Below are 17,508 nucleotides of genomic sequence, written 5' to 3'. Positions count from 1 at the left end.
CCCTCTGCGGGTACCGAGGTCAGTGAGGAGGAGGGGATGCCCCCGCAGCCCGCGGTGAGGCGGCAGGCTGTCCCCCCCCCAGCCCACGGAGGGGAGCGGGGGAGCAGATGCCCACCTGCAGCCCGGGGAGAGAGGAGCCCACGCCGGAGCAGGGGGGTGGGTGGATGTCCTTCAAGATGGCCGCCGCTCACTGGGGAAGCCCGCGCTGGGGCAGGCTGGGATTGAAGATCGGCCTGTGGGAAGGACCCACGCCAGGGAAGTTTGTGAGGAACTGCAGCCCATGTGAGGCACCCCGCGGTGGAGAAGGGGACGAGTGCGGAGGAGTCCTCCTCCTTCTGAGGAGGAAGGAGCAGTGGAGACAAGGTGTGAGGAACTGACCGTAACCACCATTCCCTGTTCCCCTGCGCTGCTGGGGGGAGGAGGGAGAGAGAACCGGGAGTGGGGCGGAGGCGGGAAGGAGGCAGGAGTGGAGGGAAGGTGTTCTAAGGTTGGGGCTTACTTCCCGTTATCCTTGTTTTGATTTGATTTGTAGTAAATTGATTTTTTTTCTTGCCCAAGTTGTGTCTGTTTTTTGCCCATGACCGTAAGTGGGGAGTGATCCCTCCCTGTCCTTGTCTTGACCCACGAGCTTTTCTTTATATTTTCTCTTCCTTATCCCACTGTGGCCGGGGAGGGGAGTAGTAAGCGAGCGGCTTTGTGGTGCTTTGTTGCCGGTTGGGCTTAAGCCACAACATAAAGGAAAGAGCCCTACTAACCAGACTAATTTTTCAGCACTTGAAAGATGCTAAGTGGAAAACATTAATCTTTTTTGTATTATGGTCCAGTTGAAAGTTACCAGTTTTTTGTTATGTTTTGCTTTGTTTTTTTCCTTTTCAGCTTACCTTAAAATGACTGGCCTGTTTATACCTGTTATGTGTTCTCATGCAGATATTTCCTTTGTCTCTGTTCTTTAATGCATAAACACATCCTTTCATCTTTATTAGCTTACTCTGCAAGGTGTAAATAACTATAACAAATACACCATTCCTGTGTGAGACGTCTCAAAAATATTGTTATTGAGTAGGCTCCCAAAGGCCCTGTGAGACTGGCATCTTAACATTTATTCAGTCTGATCCCTTACAGTTTGCACTTTTTCAGTTCGAAAGACCACATAATTCTCTACTGCCTAAAGGCCAGAGAGATTCGTTTTTCTCAAAAGCAAAATGAATAGGTATTTTCAGCTACCTCCATTTTGTTTAAAGTTTGTCTTTGAAAGCTTAGCATGATGAATTTGAGATTTCCTTTCAGGCACATACCTATTTCTTTCCATTACTTGTATTTTAAGGTTATAGTTCTCACTTCTTATTGCTCAAGTGCAGTAGAGGATTATTGAACTCTTCTTTGTCAGGTAGCTCCGACAGACTGCAGTACTACTTTTCCTTTTGAAGACCTTTTTATACCTAAAGTGGTTTGTGGTATCTTTGATGTTGCCTAATTGGAATCTCAGAAATGAAAAAATAAATAACTGAATGAAGAGGTGAGCTGCGTGCCTAAGGTTGTACATAATCTTATTTTGCTTTCAATCGTTCTTCTATTCATGCGCCTTACGGCCAGGTAACACACTAATACTATTGCTTTATTTATCTGTATCACCCATTCCTGGATTTGAGTCTCTCACTTATCTGTCTCCCACACCTTGAACAGAATCTCCTGAATTTGCATTTGTCTTTATGCTCCCTCTGAATCCTGCTCAAAACTTTTAACTGGCCTCTTTTTTAATGGCTTGCCCTTCTTGAGCAGGTTTTTTTTTTCATCCTGTCTCATCTACTTGTCTCACCTAGTTTAGGCTTAAGTTTCTTAGGACAGGACTACTTGTCGTGAGACTTTATAAATACTGTTCGCAGAGACAGCTCAGCAGAAGTCCTCCACTTGGTTTGGCGTTACCCAGCGCAACACTATGGCCCAGCTGGCAACTGTCCTGCAGAAAAGGACATGGGGATCTGGTGGGCAGTGAATTACAGGCAAGGCAGCCATGCGCCCTTATGGCAAGGAAGGCTTCCCAGTGGCTGGGCACAGCCAGCGGGTCAGGGCAGGGGATTCTTCTCTTCCATTGCAGTGGGACAGCTGTGCCCACTTTGCAGTGCTCCAAAGCAAGAAGGAGGTCAAGAAAATGCAAAATGTTAAGTGGGAGGCCACTGAGGTGCTGGAGGATCTGTTTTGTCAGGAGATGAGAGAGAAGGCACTGCAGGGAGCTGGTTGCAGGAGCAGTAGAGGAGCCAGATTCAGGCTCTCCTGGGCACAGCAACAGGGCAGGGGACAGTGGCCACAAGTGTCAATGAAGGAAAGTCCCATTGGATGTAAGGAGACAGCTTTTCACAGGGAGCGAGGTTAAGCGCTGGGACAGGTTGCTTAGAAAGGGACCTCATCTCTGGAGGTTTTTAAAACTCGTCTGGACAAGGCCCTAAAGAAACCCAACCTAACTTGGAAGCAGCCCTGCCTTGAGGAGGAGTCTAGACTAGTTGATCTCCAAAAGTTCCTTTCAACCTACATTTTTGCTGTTATTGTCCAGTCTTCAGTCCTATTTGCAGTAAGTGTTTACTTTATCATTTGCTAGTTTTTAAAAATAATAATGTGCTGAGTTCTGTGGATTTATATGGTGATTTCACAGGGATCAAATCCAGCTCTAAGTCTTTAGCAATATACTTCTTTAATAGTCTTGACATGGAACTGTATTACATCTACTAAGTGCTTATTTCTAGTCACCTTGGATGTGAACTCCACTCCAAACTTCAGTAACTGGAGAAACCAGATTAGAGAATTAGACTTACTTTTGGAGGATACTTTTTTTACCTGCACCAATTACGAAGCAAAGTCCCCTTCTTGCAGAAATATATATTTTTACAGAGACTTAACAGGAGTGTTTGTGGAGAGGTAAGAGCATTAGTGGACAGAAAAATTCAAGACTTGGAGCCACAAGAAGGATAAGTAGGGCTTGCTTGTCATAATGGCAAGAGCAGAATTGATTTATAGAGTTCGATGTCTTTAAGGCCAAAGGAGCAGATGAACCTGCAGAGGTGAAGCAAAATGTTTATGACATCTCGGGGTAAGATACAGAAAATAGATTCTGATTACCAGGAGGACCAAAGATCTGTTTGGCACTGGAGCGGTACCTGAAGGAAAGAAATTGAAGCCCTCTGAAGCAAAATGGCTTGGACAACAGAGCATTCTAGAAAATAATGATGAGAAAAAGCTTCTTTGTGCACTTAAAATATTACCGTAATTTCTAAGATAACCCTCTCATTTAATCCTCTTATTTAGGAGGGCAGAATTTGAAGTCCTTCTTCTGAGTTCAGAAGTATTTTTTGCCCTTGAGTGGCATGCCACTACAATTAAGAACGTTAATTTAGAGCGTGGCCTGGCAGAAAATACTAATCCGTAGTGCTTTTCTCAGTGGGTTGGGGCCTAGCTGGCATTAAGCAAAAGGAAGCACCAACCACCCTGAAGGACTGAGACTACTGCTTCACTTCTGTGTATGTTCAGTATTTTCCTAATTTCCAATGCAGCTGCATTTGATAATCCTAAGTAAATGCTACATGTGTAGTTCATTTGCAGCCTTTGGAGAAATCTCAGACAACCTTATTATTATCTCCCCCCAACATATGCTAAATAGAGTAGAGAAAACAGGCCTCTTGCAGATGGGCACAGAAAACACTGTGGACATTGCATTTGCCAAGATACCACCTTCTTTATTATTTGTGATCTTTTTCAAGGAGAATACCATGTTATATGTTTGTCTGCTTTAAGTTCTGTGGGAGTGTGCTTTTAAAACAGAAGTATTTTTAAATTATTTTGCTAAGTTGATTTCATCCTTTAGTTTTAATGTTTTAAATTTTCTTTATCTGGAATGTGAGACCTATTCTTAGGCAAGGAATGGCTTGGTATCAGCTTAGTGAGATTACTTTCTGTTATGATTTGCATGGTCTACTGTATTTCATCTTCTCTCAAACACTATTGAATGTATCAGCTGGCACCTGATGGAATCATAATTGAGTTCAACTGCCAGCTCTGGCCAGCTACTTCAAAATAATCAAATGTTTCTACTTCTTAGAAGCGGCAAGTATAATGTATCATTTTTGCTGTTGCAGTGTCTCCTAGAAACCCCTAATTTTTTTTCTACTTTTTTTTTGAATGAGAAAGGGTAATTTAGATATTTTTTTTCTTCCCAGCAGAGAAATCAAATTAGAGTGTGTTCTATCCAGACAGAAATTATGAAAGTAGCTACTTCACTCTTGCTTTTTCTTTCTTTTTCCATGGAAGGAGTGTGTCATCTGTTTGAATTTATTACAGATTGTTGACCCTGGAGAAAGAAAACATGGCATATCTCTGGTGTTTATTAGTGACTACCTGTCCTTTTTATAATTTGAAGAGTTAAAGTTGCAGAGTTAGCATCGCAATAACATTGCTTTGCAAGTGCCTTTGATATTCCCATCTGAAATTTATTATCTCCTGTCTAGAACCAGGCCTACAAAACACCTCCTAATCCAGCTATTGAAAAGGGACAAAATTAAATTAATATTTACCATGCTATCTCAGTAAGATCTTCTTTTTCATTTCTAGGTGTCGTGAAATGAGCAGAGAATGAATTTTACTTGAACTAAGCGGAGAGAAGAAGCGCAGCCTTCTGGCTAGAGCACTGGTCTGGAGCCCAAGAAGGTGAATTCACTGTTTCCTTACTTGGTGCAACATAGCAATTTTTAGCTTGTGTAGCAGGCAACATTTACTTACATTTAATGATCGATCTTGGTTAGATAACGTATCCAAAGGGGCTGAACCGCTGCCTGATTGTGACCACTAGGTCTGTAGGACCTGGCAACCAATGGGCTCTTAGAGACAGGCTTTACATGTACCCAACTCATAAGCCTTGGAGGCAGCTGTTGTGGCCGTAAGATGACTGAGGAAGGGGAAGAATTGGGAAGCCCAGAGGTAAAAGTATCTGGACTGTCTCCTTAAGGAACCCTCCTCACAGCACCATCTCTTGGTTGGATAGTAAATTTTAAATGCTGCTGGGTTCAGTAAGAGCTTCAAACAAGCTTCCTTGTATGCATGTGGCCAGCCCTGGAATAAGTCTTATCTTGTAAGGATATAGTTTTAGTAAATGCCACCACCTGCCCTGTGAGAGTCCTCCTGATCTCATATTTTTACTAGTTTTGGCTATTCCATAAACATAAGATAGCATAGAAAACTGAGGAGTTTTGTTCTCTTTTTTACTTCCATGAGACAGAGTTTTTTCTTAAAGCCAAAGCCAGTCTCTAAGAGAGTTTACTGTTGCGTCACTGGTATTCTGCCACTTCTTCCTCTCATCTATCCTCCAAAACTTTAACGCTGTGGTCTGAAATGCTGTCTTCGTTGCCACTGAGCTTGGTGGAAAGATTACAGCTCCAAGCCTACCTCACCACATCCTGCCAGAAGTTATTATATCCCGTCTGACAGTAGAATTGCATCTGTAGCCTCTCCTTAACTTGTCTCTGTCAAGTAACCTCCATTTAAAAACAAAATTTAATCTGATACTAAATGTTTTGACTGGCACCAGAACTGGCTATGCAGGCAGTTAAGCTAGCGGATCTGAGGAGGCAGCAACATGTGGAGAAGAAGGATGTTAATGAGGAACTGGGGCAGGTTGTGGATGGTAACTTTTTCACTTAACTCACTGTCAGCCAAAAAGATATCTAGTAACAACTGTGTAGTTTTAGAAGTGTGAAACGATGGGTGGAAAACTAGCAAAATATGTCATAGATTTGATGATAAAAATAATTTCTAGACTTTCTTTTTTGCTTCTTGACTTGCTGTGATTGGCCCCAAATGCAGGTTTTCCTCCTCATAACATTATATTTTTATCTGGTGAGCAAGTGGGCAGTGATGCCTCAGTATGAGATTATTTTTTATTTTAAATGCTTAATTTCAACTTAGAGAATTGGGGAATGAACCCTGCTTAATAAGCAGGACTCACTAAAATTAACTGAAGATAATGAGCCAGAAATTTTGCTGATTAATGCCTGATGCAGCATCAGTGAAGTCAAAACTATTGCATAGAGTGTAACTCAGGAATAGCTTGTGAACATGTGCAGCAATCTTTCTTTGGCAAATTTTTGAATTCTTTCGAGTATTTCCTAGTACCTGAGGGTTTGCATAATTGCTGTCAAAAGTCATGATTGAGCCTGCAGGTAGTGCAGTTGACGTAATGTCCATTGAGTCTGAAGATTTATTTTTTTCTGTCCTCAGAAAACTTCAAGCCAAATGTTACTCTGGAAGTTTTGAGGCATTGATCGTGGTTGTTTCCAGTACTGTTGTAGTGGCAATATGGTTAAACAGTCTTTGGCATACGTCTCAGAAATGCGGACTTACTTAGCAAGATTGAGTATAAATCTAGGTGGATGTATGTTTGTATGTGTCTGTGTGGTTATCTGTGCTCATATGAAGGCTTACTTTCTGGTAAACACCCACAAAAAAACATACATGTGGAAAGACACAGGCGCTGCACTGTCTCTATCTCACCATATTGTTATTTTTTTAATAATAATAATAATAATAATAGCCCTTTTAAATTAGTGTTCATCATTTATTTAGTAGATCTGTAGGAGTACTAAGTTTGTATACATAGTTCCCATGTTCTAATGGGCCTAGAGGTGACTCATTAAACAATGAAATAGAGGTGTTTCTGTAGCTAGATGTACCAATCTAGTTATTAATGGAAAAAAAAGGTTATGGCCTACATAGTGCACTTTTGAGACACTGTTCTGCTTTCATTTATTTTGTCAGTAGGTAGTGGTAACTGGTTGGAGCTGATAAAATCACAGGAGATTTCTTTTCTGGATCAGATCAGTTTTGGGCCTTAGCTAGCTACAGCACTGCTTATTTTTGCTCGTAGTTTACAGCTCTTCAGAACACAAATATTTTGCAGTCACTGTAATCACAGAAAGTTTAATATACAAATCAAGTTAAGTTTCCTAACAGACCTTTTATAAAGAAAATCTCAAAGTGGTTACTGATGGTGCTTGTCTAGTGTTACAGCCTGATGGAAAATTGTAGAGGGAGGAGGATCAAGGCATTGATCTCTACTTTCAGAGATTTTTAACTTTACCTAGTGTGACTAATTTCTGTTCCAGTGGTGGGACAACTTGGTCTGTAATGCTGGGCATCCAGATAAACCTGCAGAGAATTGGAATTGGGCAATGTGCTAGCAAGTAGGTGACAAAGGCTGAAAAAGCATCTAACACCCAGTGTTGTACCTTCTTTCCTTACAATGTATGTGACATATTTGACATGATATGGGAAGGTTCAGTTGTGAGATTTATAAAAGTACCCACAAAGCATGACCAAGATGAAAGGCACGCAGAGTAGAAGGTCGTATTTTCTTCTCAGATGGATGGTTCTTGGGCTGTGGGTGGTTTAGCAACTAAAACTCATGGAAAAATATTTCTGTGAAAATCTTTCATTTTTTATGTGTTTAGAAGGAAGATTCTTTTTTTTTTTCCTTTTCTGTTATCACAGATCCTGAAGTGTGGCTGATTACTATCGCAGGCTAACCTTGTCTAACAAAGTAACATCTGAAGTGGTGAAGCAATGCTTAACGTAATGCCAAAGAGTGAAAAATGTCAAGGTGTCAAAAATGTCTTCTGGATAGATTAAAAGTTATTTTCAGGAGTGCATAAGTGAAAGGGAAAGAGATTAGGTCTGTTGGGCCTAACTCCAGAATACAGGTGGGCTGTGAAAACTAGCAGTGCTCCACAATGACAGGGTTTTGTCTGAGAAATGCACCCAACAATACAGCGAGAGACTAAAGCAAGTCAGCTGGCTGTAGTTCAGATTTAGCCTTGTTGTAAACAGTAAAGCATTTTTTCTTTTACAAGTACATTGTTTATACTTACTTTTAATGTTACTGGTTTTTTGTGGATTTGTGTGGGGTTTTCTTGTTTGGTTGTTGTTGGTTTTTTTTATTTAAAAAAGCAAAAGCATAAAAGGAATCTGGATTTGCTGAGTATGTTGCTTGGCTCAGGATTGCTGGTTACCACAAGCAGGGGTTTCTAGTACACTCTCTAGAGTTTTCAGAGGTAAAAGACTTCATGTAGACTGGTTTCAGAGCTTGTATGAAAACATTAACAGAAGAAAAAAAGTCTTCCAGTGATCATAAGAGGATGCTTACGTATGTGCAAAACACTCAACAACATATGGGAATATTTGGGACGTAGAAAGAGCTTTTTACATTTCTGTAGAAGCTTCAAATGCTTAACAAATACCAAATTCCTCAGTCATCATTTTTTGGTCAAAATGGGCACGAAGGAGGAATGTAACTCGTTATACTAGGACTTAGGTTGTACTGGGTGCATTTTGATACTCCTGGGAAGCGAGATCTGTTGAAGAAAAACAAATGTCTTGATTAAGGTTAGCACTGAAGAAAACTCAAACTCCCCAAATTCCCGAAATCTGATACTGTGTGAGGAGCAAAAAAGAGAAGTATGTCTCAAAATTGGAAAGTAACTAATAAACTAGAAAATATTTACTGTTTATGTCATTAATCTAATATGTATCATACTGTATCAGTAACAGCAACTAGGTAATCAAAGAAAGAAAAGGAGGAAAATGAACCTCAGTGTATACTCTCACCACTGCGAAAAAGCAATTTAATACATGGAAGAATTCTTCTGGTAGCACTTTAAACTCAGTAATTATCTCAGGATTTGGCTGCAGTATATATCTATTTTTTGTTTATTTTGTTTTAGTCGTAACTGCAAAAATAACCTATGTCATAAGGAATAATTTTTGGCATGACTTTGTAGTATTTTAGTTAAAATTTTAGAGTAGGCCTTAGGACCTGCTATGCAAAGCTTTTCCAGGGGAAAGACCAATGTACAACTTGCTTCCTGGTATCTCTATGAAACACTTGTTGTGTTTAATAAAAAAAAAAAAAGTAAATTAAAAAAAAGAAAACCCAAGAGCACCTTTTGATGGTTCAAAAAAAATTGAAAAGAATTAAAATGTATATTATCGATAAATGATTTGATTACATATTTAACTATTACAAGGATAATTCTTCAATTACAGATCTCCTTTATTGTGCTGGTTAGTCAGACCAATGCAGAGAGAATCTAGAAGTGGGAGATTTAGCCCAGCTGTGTGATTATTTTTTTCAAAGTTCTTCAAGTTATATTTTCAAGTAATTAGCACCCACCACTGGTTTTAAGATTCACAAAATTTCTCATTAAGATACTAAATAAATGAGTTAGATATTTCCAAATAAGGGATTTCACCTAATATTGTAGAAAGCAACATCTTGATTTGCAAGTCAGAGATGTATTTTATTTTGTAGTTATATAGTCAATAAACCTTAGCTTACTGTTTAAGAAGTTTACTTATGAATAATGTTGGTTGTGGACATTCTTATCCATTACTTCCATTTTATGAAAGGAGGGAAACAACTGATGGGTATAAAGATGACTGTATTTCAGATGAGCCTGAGTGACAGGCAGCAGGCACCTAGCTCAGCACTCTCAGCCGTTGGTGTCACCCTGCTGTGATGCAATTCAGTAGCGTATGTCAACACTTCTGTAATCTTGCGCAGTGTTTGTTCATTGTATGGCTTTACTCCGTCACGTAAATGAACAGAATATGGAAAGAAAAGCAGTCAACTTTTCCATAATGAAGTTGTTCAGATGTTTGACACTACTGTGAATTGTCATGGTTTATGAAGTTTCCTACCTCTCTGCTTGAATGTAAGTCATAAATACAGTTCTTTTGGATTACATACTGTACAGCTAAAGAAAGACATTTCCAATTGCACCTTGCCCTCACTTCTGAAGAGTGAGAAGCATTTTATATCATGAGATGATTTACTAGTCGACATTTGGAAAGGATGTCTACCTAAATTCAGTCTGTTGCTTTTTAACCACTTACGTGGTTTGCTAGTACATTGTTACCTAACCTGTAAAACACATACTGGATTCAGTTGACTTGTTTCTTCTCAAAAGTGCAATGATGTGTTCATGTATCTAAAACCTGTGCTTTTTAAAAGTTGCAGATAAAATATTTATTGTTTTAGATGTCATGTGTACTTGAACTGCTAGATGTTTTTACTTTTTGAGTTCATCTTACAGTAAAAAAGTATATTTTAACGTACAAACTAAGATTGGAATTTTGTGCTTTGAGGCCAATTTGTGCAAAATGATGCAGTTGTATCCAACATTCATAGTCATCTCTGTTAACCACTCTATGTTTGTTTATATGTTTTGGCTTCTGAATCTGATTTTAGTATGCCTTAAATATTTTCTTTTTTAATACAATTTGTATTCTTCTCATTGCCTAATTATCCTACATGTTGTCAGCAAGGTCTTTTACCGATTAGGATGGCAGACCTGTAAAGTGCCTAGATTTTTCTCAACCCCATTGATTGCTGGTGCTAAAGAACAATCTAGTCTGTGTATAAGTGATATATTTTCCATATATAAAAACCATATCTTTTTATGGCAAGTACCATATTGAAAAGTGTTGACATTCCATGTCATACTTTATCTGTTTTTACCACAGAATGGTGTCTGAGATACACTGTTTCTGTACACATAAAAGGACAGAAAATAAGCACATAACTTGCACTACTTCGATAATTCAGCAAGTGTCAATTTGTGCAAGTATGCCTATAAGCAGTAACTTAAGCAAGTTGTCTGTTTTACTTGATTAATTTTTCTCCCCCAAGAGGAAAAACTGGTCAGCTTTGAAGTGGCTTTATAATAAAACTGCAGCAACGTAAAGCTTTTATTATAGATTCACATGCTTAAAAATGTTAGTCATGGCAATGGTGTGGGATTTTCTTGTCCCTCCCATCTAGTAAAACTGTAATTGAAAATGAGTTTGTTCATGATCAGAAATGTGTGGATTTATACACTTCAACAGTATACAATTTGCATGGAATCTTGAATCAACTTCTGAACCTCTTGGCTGTTTTTGCTTGGTACAGTAATAACAGAGAGTGTTAGATTATGTCAACAACTGCATGGAGTTTCATATATACAAATATTGATTTACAGAGACATATTTATGCTAAAAAGAATGTTTGTTTAGTCATAAAAAGTCTCAGACATATCTAGCCACAATTCTCACCATCTTCACTGGTCACTCACTTTATTTGACGTATTGTCTTCTTTTGTTGTATCACTTACCCTTACTGCCCAAACTATAAATCAGACTTCATTGTCACCTGATAAAAATGCAGTCTAAGTTTTCCTCTAGAGAAGTAGGAGAGGAGCTGCAAATGTGAGCCTGAAATCTAGGGGCTGGGATAATATACAAGGAGAATTTGTAAGTCAAACTCTCAAATGTTCAGGTTCCTTGAGGCTGTAGACTTTAGTTTTCCTCAGGAACGTTTTTCCTCTGAAGATTCAGGCTGATCAGAATGATTATTCCTTTCCTGTTAGGCTGGGATAGTATTCATCAGTCTCAGTGCAACTGCTTCATAATGTCTAACAGGCTAATTATACCGAAGGCACAAGCTAATTAATTACCTAGAGCTCACTGTGAGGAGCTGTTGTTCATGTGTTCTTTATCTGTGGTACAGTTAAGTATTGTGCAGAAGTACACTTCTAAAACCTTATCTGTGAGGCTTGAAAGACTTCTGACATGTGCCAACAAAGCTCAGAGAAATCTCACCTGGTTTCTGATAACACTGAAGAAGTTTTAAGATTTTCTTTTCTCTTTTACTGTATTGCATCTTCCTAAACATTGGATCATTATTGCTTAGAACCCTGTAGAGGTGTGGAACGGAAAAAAGAAATCTCAGATGCAGCATAAAAACCTGCATTCATCCACTTTTGCATCTGTACTTTCACAGGCAGATGGTAAACTGGCCAAAAAATGAACTTTTTTAAAAAAAAAAATCTTTTGCTTTATGGCCATTAATATTATCTTTCATATATTATTTGCATTATGATACCACCTACAGGCCATTTTTAGGATAATGCATGGGGCTGGGTATTTCACTGATAGAATTAAAAATAAAAAGTCTTTGTTGGAATCGCAGTGTCTCATAGTTCTTTATAGTCTAACGTTACAGCATTTGCTATTTAAATATAATTACTTGTGTGGTTTTGTGTATATGGCTGCCTATAAATACTTTTATGTATATTTGGTAGAAGGCCCATTAAAATTATAGAGTCACAGAATTGTATAGGTTGGAAAGGACCTCTTGAGATCATCTAGTCTGACCCCCCCCTGCTCAAACATGGTCAGCTACAGCAGGTTGCCCAGGACCATGTCCAGTTGGGCGTTGAGTGTTTTGACAGATGAAGACTTTACAACCTCACTGGGCAACCTGACTACCTGCAGTAAAGATGTATTTTCTGGTGTTCATTTGGAATTTCCTGTGTTTCAGTTTTTGCCTGTTGCCTCTTGTCCCGTCACTGGGCACCACTGAGAAGAATCTGGTCCCCTCTGATTCATTCTCTCCCTTCAGGTATTTATACACATTGATAAGTTCCCCTCTGAGCCTTCTCTTCTCCAGGCTGAACAGTTCCAGCTGTCTCAGCTTTTCCTTGTAGGAGAGATGCTCCAGTCCCTTCATCATCTTCCTGGCCCTTCTCTGGACTCTCTCCAGTATGTCCATGTCTCTCCTCTACTGGGGAGCCCAGAACTGGACCCAGCACTCCAGGTGTGGCCTCACCAGTACCGAGTAGAGGGATCACCTCCCTCAACATTGCTGGCAACACGGTGGCATAGCAGTGACAGGGATGTGACATTAGAGGGTTTTATCTTTCTTTTTCCAGTAGGGCTACTTTAGACATTACAAAGCTGGAAATGTCTTCACACAGATGTCACCATGTTTTCAAAGTCAGGAGAAATCAGTATTTAGGAATTTGAACTCGCCCGGTTGGTTAAGTTTTTCATGCTGTGGAGCCCATCACTCAGTAAATAAGCTTTAATGGAGTTAAGAAAGAAAATAATTTCTTTTATAAAGCTGTGAAAGACACCGCTTAGACTGAATTCATACAAAATTGCGAACAGAATTTTGCAGTCTGAGTAAGTTTATAGCTAATTTGATTGCACACCCTCTTTAGTATTGAAACTAATGAATGGCTTATGGTGTCACTATTCATAAACAGCCACATTACTGCTAATAAGATCTCTGAAAACTTGCAACATATCCTTTGTAAAATGACTTATGGAAAGCCATGTAGTGGCTTCTTGATACTTTAATTTCTGTGTGTCACATTGCATCACTTGTTAACTTTTCTTTTGCAATGAAGATAAAATGCAACCTAAAAATTTCATTGGTTTCCTCTTGTGGATGCTTTCATTTGGTTTTGATATTATTGTCATAATTCCAGCACATAGCTCAAAAGTAAAAATTCTAATTCTCCTTGGCTTGAAAGAAAATTTATGAGTAAGGCCAAGTCACCAGCAAGCTGGTGTGGACAACAAATGATTGCTGACGCAATCAGGAGTAACAGAAAATAAAACATATATGTCAGCAGGATGCATAAGGCCTCCATTTTTAGCATGGCAGTAAAGGAGAGATTTAAACTGGAGAATAAAGTAATGTTTATGGAGAAATTGTGAGTGTGAATTATGACACGAGAGAAAGTACAGAGAGATTTATTTGGAAATTCAGCAAATAAATGATGGATGTTAGACCTGGACAGATACTAAGCTGAATGTAGTGCTGCTTAATGGAAGAGAAAGAGCAGTGAGGAGGCAAATTTTCAGTGAAAAAAAAGGATGAGGCTACCTTTCTCTGATCTGGCAAGAGATAGGAGTGTGAGAGAAGTGTCCTCTGAAAGGGATAGCCACTTCAGACAGATCTTACAAATCTTTGTAATACTTGGAAGGGAGAATTAGCTGAGATGATGGTGCTAAGTTATTTGTATTTTTGGTTTTAGTTAACAGAAAAAGTTTGCTCATGTTGTTGCCTCTGTTCAGGGGTGGTACATGTATAACATTTGAGGGACAGGCTTGAAAGGTCATCGAATCATAGAATAATTTACATTGGAAAAGACCTTTAAGATCAAGTCCAACCATTAACCTAACACTGCCAAGTCCACCACTAAACCATGTCCCTAAGCACCACGTCTACCTGTCTTTTAAATACCTCCAGGGCTGGTGACTCAACCACTTCCCTGGGCAGCCTGTTCCAATGACTGATAACCCTTTCAGTGAAGAAATTTTTCCTAACATTGAACTAAAACCTCCCCTGGTGCAACTTGAGGCCATTTCCTCTTGTCCTATTGCTTGTTACTTGGGAAAAGTGACTGATGAGTTATGAAAAGATACTGAGTTTGTATTAGAGGGTATGCGGAGGCTATACTGCTGTCTAGTACTTCGTTACTACTGAGGAGCAGATAGTGGAGTATATCTTAATGAAAACACTTAATTTACACCTTTTCAGAGTTGCTTTTCTCCATTCCTTCTGTCCATTATGCCTGGGAAAAGGGTTTTGTGTTGTGTCCTGTGAGTCATCAGATCTAGGAAGGAAGTGATTTGCAAAAGATTTTTCACATGAAATATCCTGTTATTTGTCACACAGACTGGAGGGGTTTTTTTGGCTGAAAAGCTTGTAATCATGACAAATACTGTTGTATGAAAAGAGATGCAGACAGGCTCTCTGGCAGATGAGGTTTGCAAATGATGTCAGTTTTCAGAGGTGGAAAATGAAAGAGTAAACTTGAAATCATTTACAGTGTGAGGAGTATCCTATTTATTAAGTGAACTCTGCAGTAGTTGCTATTTCTGCAAGTTTTTAGATATGACCCTGTACAGAGTTTATTCCAAAACACACTGTCTCACTGAGAGCAGATAGAAAATATCATTGAAATGGCATTTGAAAGGGAAAGGTTTAATCTCCTTTCCAAATACTAATTAAACCCAGTATTCCTGACAAATGGTGCTACCTAAACTCCTACAGAATCTGGGAATCCAACATATCTTTATGTGGAGAAATTTTAAAGGCTAGGCATATCTTGACACCTTCTAAAACCATTTTATTTTATAACACTGCTTTCCCTTTCTCCATAGTTCATAAAAATGTTATTAGACTAAAGCAGTTTAATTTGCGAAAAGGCTGTATCGTGGTTATGTACCTGAACTGTTGGACTGTGACTGATGAACCATGTAGTATTGGTTGCTCTTCTTCCTCTTTTCTTACTCTCCGAACGGTAATTTATGTTAGGCATGCCAAGTCACTCAACTGTACATCTTTATGTATATTTGAATTATGAGGAGCATCCTACATACTTAAAATCCTGTATTCCTTCATAACGTTTAACTGATTCCCTTTGTATTATTATGTTTGCTCTCTTAGTATAAAAAGGTGCTGTCAGTAATATGGTGCCATGTATGTACAATATGTTTCTATATGTTACTCCCAAGAAACAGGAAAATGGTAATCCCTTTACGCTATGATCTTACATTTGTCCTGGAAATTAAAGAGCAATAGAGTTTGTCTCAGTGTATTATGATTAATTTTTTGTGAGCCCTCACTGTGAAAGGAGACAACATTATTCAACCAACTAAATTGCCTGGAACGGAGAAACTTCTAATATCTAGTGGATAATTATAACTTGAAATAGTGTGTACTGTTTGCTCACATAGCTGTATAAAATTTATGGGGTCTGTACTGGCTAATGAACAAAATGAAGCAGATAATAATATCAGTTGTTCGACTATTTTGCAGTACTGAAACACAATTTCAGATAGTGTTTCTTCTACCAGTGGAACCTGTTCCTTGGCAAGGACTTGAATGAGTATTTCCTAGATATCCCAGTTCCAAATGTCACTTATTAGAAGCAGCTTATGCGTAGTAAAGATCACGATCAGGTCTTTTACTGGATAGATAACAGTCTGGTTTAGGTACTAGTCATCCTCGGTCCTTACTGAGTATTGCTGTGTGCAGCGATACTCTGATCACTTTGCACATATAATGATCAGATAGCATTTAGCTGTACGCAGGAGGGTGTTTTATCAGTAAAGGGAATGAATCTAAAGACCTGATCTGAATTCTAATTCAGTCAGTGTGAGTATGAATATCTCATTTGCAGTAATTTCTTCTGTAAAACTCTTGTATCAATGTTTGATTGATACCTGAGCTGAGATAAATTAATACAGTTAGATTCCTTTTATGGTCTTTATTTTGAGATTCCTCTGCAAGGAGGGGACAACACACCTGAATTAGACCACGTGTGTTAGCAGTGGTTTTATTTCTTGAAACTTTTGCATGTCTGTTAGGAATTATCTCCATATGTTAATAAAAAGTAATTTTAACTTAAATACATATTGTATCTCTTCCATCTTCCTAGTATCATTGTAGGTATGCTTCTAGTCTCTTTTTAGAAAGAACTGATGCATCTTCAGGTTGAATTTGGACACGTTGCCGTTTAGAATAAACAGATACAAAATTCTTGATGTATTCTACACAGTGGAAATTCTGAGTACAGACTGACTTCATATATGTCTTCATTAATGTCACTTTGTGTTTGAATAATAAAGGAATTGCATAGATTTTCTTTCAGTAAGTTCCAAAATAGAAAAAGTCATCTCATATGTAGATGCTTCCTTTACAGGTTGTAATCTGGAGGACATTTTTCTCGTGTTTTAGATTTAATATTCTAAAGTTGAGTTACGTGTTCAACATTCATACATCATATATGCCATACTATGAATTCCATCCCTTCTAGCTCAATTGTAAATTTTAGACAGAGTAAAGACAATCTGGGATGTATATTTAAATATCTTTTACGTTAGTGACACTGCTGCAGCATGTAAAGGAAAAGGAACTCATTCTAATAATACATACTGTCTGTGTATGTGTATCTGTTATCCTGCCCTCCTCCACTGCTAACAACTTTTGAAACCATTGGCCAGTTCTTGCCAAATTCCACAGATGGTTAGAAGTCTCAAAGATGTAAAGTTTCCTATAAATTTTACAAAAATAAGTACTGTTTCTAGGGGGAAAGACTGCTGTGTGATAACACCTTCTACTGAATATCCCACAATCAGGAAACTACTTGAGTTATTTTGATTTTGTTTTTATGATATAGCTATGTATTTCTGAGCTTGTAGTGTTGTGAAGTGTGTTTCTTTCTACGGCTGTTGCAAAAGAAGGTGCTAATTGTATCACAAAGGGACAGTCTTCAAAGTTAAAACGGTTTGCAATGAAAAGGACTTCAGTTGATGCATTTTTGTCATTTCTGCTGTAAATATATGATTGGATAGAAATCTTCTATACTAGTTAATAATTTAATTTTTGCAGACTTTCTAATATACCAGTGGAATATTGTACAAGGAAATTTTTTTCTCATTCATTCCTGGACTATATGCTATTCAGTGCTATACCGAAGTGCCTCACCAAAATGGGGAAGTTATTCCTGAATTATGCTAGTACATCTGAAAGGAGATTTTTTTAATTTGATTTATTGGACTTTATTGAAACTTCTGGGGGATTATTATGATTATTTGCTTGTTCTCTTACAGTATGCTTATATATGAGAAATAGCT

At 38.4% G+C, this 17,508-nt stretch overlaps 1 protein-coding gene across 5 annotated transcripts in view; it reads left to right on the top strand.

Annotated features, from left to right (window-relative positions):
* The window catches only part of CDH18 (cadherin 18), a 512,714-nt gene that overhangs the window by 282,942 nt on the left and 212,264 nt on the right, over positions 1–17,508 (top strand). For all 5 annotated transcript variants that reach the window (XM_049823983.1, XM_049823986.1, XM_049823985.1 and 2 more), the window contains one exon: positions 4,597–4,692. The gene's annotated coding sequence lies outside the window, so the exon portion shown is untranslated. The remainder of the gene's footprint in view (positions 1–4,596; positions 4,693–17,508) is intronic.

Source organism: Accipiter gentilis, chromosome 20 (assembly GCF_929443795.1).
Source record: "Accipiter gentilis chromosome 20, bAccGen1.1, whole genome shotgun sequence".
Lineage (NCBI taxonomy): Eukaryota > Metazoa > Chordata > Aves > Accipitriformes > Accipitridae > Astur > Astur gentilis.
Note: the sequence above shows the minus strand (reverse complement) of the source record. Positions and strands in the feature narration are given on the sequence as shown.